The sequence below is a fragment of the Mycetomoellerius zeteki genome, unplaced genomic scaffold (genome assembly GCF_001594055.1).
Source record: "Mycetomoellerius zeteki isolate Tzet28-1 unplaced genomic scaffold, Tzet1.0 scaffold298, whole genome shotgun sequence".
In the NCBI taxonomy this organism is placed as follows: domain Eukaryota; kingdom Metazoa; phylum Arthropoda; class Insecta; order Hymenoptera; family Formicidae; genus Mycetomoellerius; species Mycetomoellerius zeteki.
In genome coordinates, this window is record NW_017257280.1 from 131,963 (window position 1) to 139,076 (window position 7,114).

The window sequence follows — 7,114 nt, forward strand, 5'->3', positions numbered from 1 at the left end:
AATTCTAAATAAACATAGTTTTCTGCTGGGAAAATTTCTTCGGATTTGTGTTATCGATTGAATTTGTTCATATCTTACTTTATTGATCGAACGGTCGCGAAACGAAAAAATCGTGAAGTCCATTGGACGTAACATCAGTAACAAAAAATTTTTTGATTACTTGATCAATTAGTAATCAGAAGGTAAATAATTTTAATTACTTGAGTAATCGGTAATCAGACTTAAAAGTTTTTCAATAATTCCATTACTCAGTAATCAGTCTCAGATATTGTTTGATTATTTAGTTGATTATTTTTTTTATTATTTTCTTAATTAATAACACTAGTTTACAAAAAATTTTTCTTTAATTATTTTGAACCAGACAAGATGCTTCTTATAGATTTCTGGATGCCGAAAATGATACCACAAGTTAAATTTTGGGAGGGCTCCGTTTGCCTACAAAACGATTGCCTACGACTTGTGTGCAATACGCTGTGTGCAATAATATCGTGTGTGCAATGTGTTGTGTGCAATATTGCCGTGTGCAAACGAAGCTGTAGGTAATAGTTTATAAGCAAATTCCTAGGGATCCTCCCTAAATTTCACTATAGCAGGTTTCCGAAATAATTGAGATTTAATGTACAAAAAATTTTTTAATAAAAAGAGTTAACACTATCTTAAAATTCTAATGAAAATTCATGATTGTTCATCCTCTATAAAATTCTTTAATTTTAATATCTTACTATTCAGTTATATGTTATGAAGAGATTTAAATACAGAACTTTTCTAAGGCTGCAAATTTTCCGTCTATGACGACGAAGTCATACGTATTTCTAATTTCTCATATACCAATCACATACAGAGAAAAAAGATTAAATTACTAAATAAATGTATTTGATCTGAATGAGGAATCTTTTTATATAAAAGAATATTTCACAAGATTTATTTCTATCAGTGCAGTATTTAAAGCAAAAATTTAATAGATAATATATAAAGAAATAGCATTAAATTTATAAGAACTGAAAGAGATATCAAATATTTATTATATTTTACATTTTATTTTTTGCTTTTGATAATACAATTTGCTTTGGAGAGTATTCTTTTTATTAAATTTTCATCTGTCACACGATTAAATTTCTCGATTGTTGAGAAGTTTTAATTATAAATCTTTAATTATTTTATATAAAAGTATTAAGGTAGTGCAAGGTTGGGTAGTGCTAAGTTAAAAAGATAAACGTTAAGTTAAAAGGTTAAAAAGTTAAGTCAATTAATTTTAACTTAACTTAGTTACATTTTAGACTTTAACTTTTTAACTTAATTTAGTTACATTTTATCGGTAACTAATAACTTTTAATTTGATTTTTTTTAAGTCAATCCTCAAACATAATGCGAGAGAATAATGAGTATATAATTTAGTAATTTTATATTGTATAATCGTTACTTATGAACAAAAATAACCAGATTCTTTAATAAATATGCTGTGAGAAAGAAAAAATACAAAAAATGATATAAAATGATCAAACTTTTTCTTCTTTTTTCGGTTGTTCGTTCTTTATTATTAACTTAACTTTTATTTCAATTAATTTCATTAGGGATGAACTCGTATTTTAATTAAGTTAAATTTTCAAGGCTGTTAACTTTAACTTAGCTTTGTTAAAAAAAAAAGTTAACTTACCCAACTCTGAAGTAGTGATATCAAAAAACTAATAGTTTACGAGATATTTTACACTTTATTCTGGCATCAATCAACATAGCTTGAGTCAACGTCGCTCTGTGATTAACGTACCAACCGATTGCCGATATATTATCAACGTTGATCCGAGAGTTATCATTAAGTAAAAGTCGGTTAATATAATCTGAAAAACAATGAAAGAACAAGGGCAGTAGGAGTCAAGCGCGTAAGATGTTGCGCAAATAACACGACTATCGTAGCGTGAAACTTCTTTATTTTACTAAAGCTCTTACATGTTTCGGCTCATTTTTGAGCCTTCTTCAGAGATAACTAATAAATTCACATACATAGAATATAACAATTATTAACTCATGGTGATGGTGATCTTCCTCACCTCGCGAGTATAAATGCCAGAATTAAATCCAGATAAGAATGCAGTAAAAAAGAAAAAAGGGGGGAAAGAAATTTTGAAATTCTCGAAAAAAAGAAAATGTAAAACTAATGTATCAAAAAATTTTGAAATTATAATTAATTATTCCGATGGTTAGGAAGCTCACCTTGATCACAAGACACCGTATCGCAAACATTACTCTTAATACTTCAAAAACCGGTTTCTGATAAGTTGGCCAGTCAGTGTCAAGCACGGTTAGTCTCTTATTGATTTAATTGGTCTTTATTGAGACAGTAATTAGAAAACTAGCGTTAAAAAATTAATCAAAATCAAGAAAAGGTATCCCCGAAAATGATCTAAAGTCAACGCCCGACCGACTTCTTCCTGTGCACGAGCGACACTGAAATTTTATTTTTATCCGAATGTGAAAAGTTGTACCGACAGGAAGTAGGCACAAATGAGGAGAAGAATTCTTTAACGAGTAGTGATAATGAATATTTCTTTCGTAGTTTCATCAGGATTTCCAATCCAAATAATTTAATAGAAAAGCAAAACGTTGTACAAATGGAATGTTTACGCTACTTTGAAGATAAAAGCAAGACTGTTGATTCATTACTAAATTATAATCTAATTCAAAAAGTATTTAGACTGTATAATACTATTCTGCCGTTCTCACCTGTTGAAAGGCTGTTCAGTGTAGATGGTCAAATTTTAACTCCAAGAAGAAATCGACTGTCCGACACAATGTTTGAAACATTATTAATTTAAAAAAAAACGTAAGAAATTGAAAGACTTCAAAATATTTGTAACACCATGTAGATCTGCCTTTAAATTGTTTTACGATGTACAACATTAGAAAGTTATTGTTTTGTAGTCTCTATGTTTTTACATTATTGAGACATTTTTTAAATATCGAGACTTTTTAATATATTAAAATAAACAAATAAAATGTGATATTTAATTTATGTTGCTTATTACTTTCTTTTTTCTTGTTTTCTCCATTTTTTTCTTTTTTTTTGTTGAAAGTATCTAAAAAGTATCTAAATTTTCAAATACTTTTTATTTATATCTGTATCTATACCTAGGTAATTGTAAAAAAAAATATCTATACTTATATTTAAATACTTTTTCCACACAATACCTATATCTATATCTATAAAATACCTTTCTAACGATATTTGTTCCAACATTGCTATTTTGTATTATTTAAAACGTCTGTACATAACACAAAAACTGTTCATGAAAACTACTATGAAAGTTGTTCCGACAAAGCAAAAGTCTATTCTTATCACATTTATGTTTATAAGTACTTTCATTTTACAAGCGTAATTGAGTTTATTGATAATCTAAAGTAGTCGTAAATGGAATTACTTTAACCAATATTGTCGACTATTCTTAGCGTATTTTTGCTGATAAACCGTAACTAGTTAGAATTAAATTCGCAGCCGTAATGGACGGCGTTTCTCATGTCTCCGCAGAAGGGAATCTTCTCAGAAAGTCTGAAAACGCATTAGCTAATTGTGAGTCTTAAAGAGTTTTACAGGATACGTTCGATGCACTTTTATGAGACTGAAGGCGTTAATATGAGAGATCGTATTAAAAAGTCGATTGCTTAAAGTATCAAATCGCTTCATTCAATTAATTATTAACCTGCAGTGCATAAAATTCTCGGGCAGTCATGTTTTTAAAGATAGAATATACAAATATAATACATGCAAGAATTGTGAAATAACTGATATGTCATACATCGGAAAATTTTATAAGTAGCTATATTTTTTATTTATACGTTTTTTTTTGTAAACGAAATAAAAATACGATGATAATTTTAACTACTATCTCTTTTCCTATAAATTTAACATATCGCAAAATATAATAATAATTTAATGTACTTGCAAAATACAATAATGACGCAAAATGGCATGTAGAGCCTGCGGCACAGGATGCTTGTTTTCCTGCTGGATTGCTTGCGTTTTGGTAAATTATTCAAAATTCTCTGTTCTGTGTGGCAATTCTAAATTACTAAAACGCAAGCAAAAACAAGCATCGTGTGCCACAAATTTAATAAAATATTGTCCACTTCTTATAATAAATCACAGCCATTAAAACGCAACGATTCATTTGCAATAAATTGTCAATCTTATACACTGTGTAGGAATAACCAGCAACTGTTTATTAGGACACATAAAATTCTCGAAAACATGAATTGTTCTTAAAGATAAAATATAAAAATAGCAGAAAACCGGTGCAAAAAATGCAAAAAATGCAAAAAATAATTCTTAATATAATCGTATTATTATCAGGAAATTTTGTAAGTGTAATTACTTCTTTTGATATATGATATTTCTTGCAAGTAGAAAATAACTTTGATTCCTTTCCCACTTTCTATAAATTTGACATACAGAAAATTAAAAGTATTGATGCAACAAATAATGAAAAAATTTGTCGCGTGCGTACGAATAAAACAATTGATTAAAAAATAAACTAATCATAAACAGATAAGTATTGCAACAGATCTATATGGAAACAACCAATAATGCTGTTTTATTAAAATGTATAGACCATTAAAATGACTAATTATTACTAGTGCACCGATACTTATAATTGATATATATGAATCATTGTATTTTGTCACTCCTATTATATTGATGTATGTATCAATCATTATATTTTGTCATTGTATTTTATCAATCCGATAATAATTTACTAATATTAAAAAATATGGAAATCTATTTATAAATCGTCCGTTTTTAACGTGACTAGTGGAAAGAGGATAGTAATATAATAATTAAATGTTAATATGGCTCAATTCGAATAAATCAATAAATAAAATAAGGGCAACGAGCCAATTATAATATAAGATCTTTAATGAACGTATATATACAAACGTTTCGACACCGATCGGGTCATTTTCAATGTAAAATAACAAACACTCTTACATACATTATCAGAAAATTCGGTTAAATTATATTGTCCAGTGAGAAATTAGTTGTATTCATAAAAAGCGGTCCATATGTAAAAATATCAAAAGAGATCAAATCTCACTTTTCGCAATTCTACAATCTGAATAATAAATAATACATTAACATTGCGTTATAGATTAAATTATCGATGTACATATTTAGTAAATTAGATTAGAGAGAATGTAAATTAAATAAAACATATAATATATACCTCATATTATCTCAATGATGTAAAGTAGACTACGGTAGGAACACACAATTAATAAAGTTATATTTAATGAAAAAGTTATATTTAATAAAAATAAAAAATAAGCCATAATACGAATGTATGTAACATTTGAACTCAACGATGTCAAGCGACGTTATGACAAAAAGAAAAACAAGGAAATAGGAAAGATAATAAGCAAGGAGACAAGGACAATGTTAAGAGAGGGAAAGAAATGTTAAGAGGGGGAAAGAGATTGGATAATGTTTAGGTATGATTCTGGCAGGGATTCTGTGTCATTTTGTTTGTTTACAAATGCCCATGCATTTGTCGTTTTATATGAACCATCTCCGATATCAAACTAATTTCTCACTGGACAATATAATTTAACCGAATTTTCTGATAATGTATGTAAGAGTGTTTGTTATTTTACATTGAAAATGACCCGATCGGTGTCGAAACGTTTGTATTGTTACTCCCGTGCCTCGTCGCATGCTGCGCTTTGCCGACCCGTGGTGTCGCGTCGTCAAGACGACGCGTTGTTGTTTACGGAGAGACAACCGGCAGATCTTTGGAGGACGGTCAACGCGTTCGGACGTGTTTCTCCAGCGGATACCAATACATTTATTCCGCGCTATTCTCGGACTGTATCGTCGACACCAATAAAGATCTTCTTTGTTACCTTCACAAATCTTTGAATCTGTTTCTTTCCGCGGATCGGGAGTGCGCGTCGCGGTCGTGAGTGCGAACTTGCGCAGCGGGCGCAACAGTATATATACGTTTATTAAAGATCTTATATTATAATTGGCTCGTTGCCCTTATTTTAGTAATATAATAAATTTTTAAATACAAATTATTAAATAAATTACAAATGAAATAAGAAAAAAGAGACAGGAAAAAGATCAGCTGCCTAATAAAGATATTCTATATCTATGTTAAATATTAAGTTATTTTATAATATTTTTATAAGAATTATTGAATTTCTATCTAATACTTGCAAATCCTTGAACAATCAAGACTATTATGCTGTACCTTGAGACAATTATATTTTTATCGATTAAAACATGTAGTTAGAATATGTATTTGATATTGATTTGAAAGATTGATATCAATTTGGAAATTGAATTACACATGAGTGTTGAAATTATTATCTATACGATCATACAACATAATGTAACACACCATAATACGCAAATATACAGCGTGAGTCAGTTAAAATGTAACAGATTTATATTTCGGAAACAAAGTATTAGAGAAAAATGTTTCATACAAAAGTTGTATGATTTGGAGGAAGACATAAAATGGTGCCATTGGTACGTGTGTGAAGTTGGCCCCGCACTTTTCGAATTTTAGATTTTTTTTTATTGTGCTGTGTTGTGCTACGTTTGTGCCACATTGTGCCGCAAACCGCAACTCAATAACATGAACCGTTTTCCAAAAAAAAATTCCATGCTTAGGAATTTTTAGAAACGCGAAACTGAAAACCCCTGTATCTCGCGAACGGTACAAGATAATGGAATTCTGCGAGTTGTGCCGAGTTGCGCTACTCAAAATCTATGCGAAACGTTCATAAAAGGTCCGGAATGGCAGAAGGGACGACGGAAAAGGTTAAAAACGTGGTGGGGGGAAACAAAAAATTTGATATTTTTGAATTTTTTCAGTTGTGCAGCGTCCGGGTGACTGTAGCGCACAAATGTTGCCCCAGGCCGCCGCCTGTCGTTAGCCACGATGTCGTAAACCGTCCCTCCTGAGTTGGCTCCTTGCGCTACATAAATTTTATGTTTCCCCCCACCACGTTTTTAACCATTTCCGTCGTCCCTTCTGCCATTCCGGACCTTTTATGAATGTTTCGCATAGATTTTGAGTAGCACAACTCGGCACAACTCGCAGAATTCGATTATCTTGCA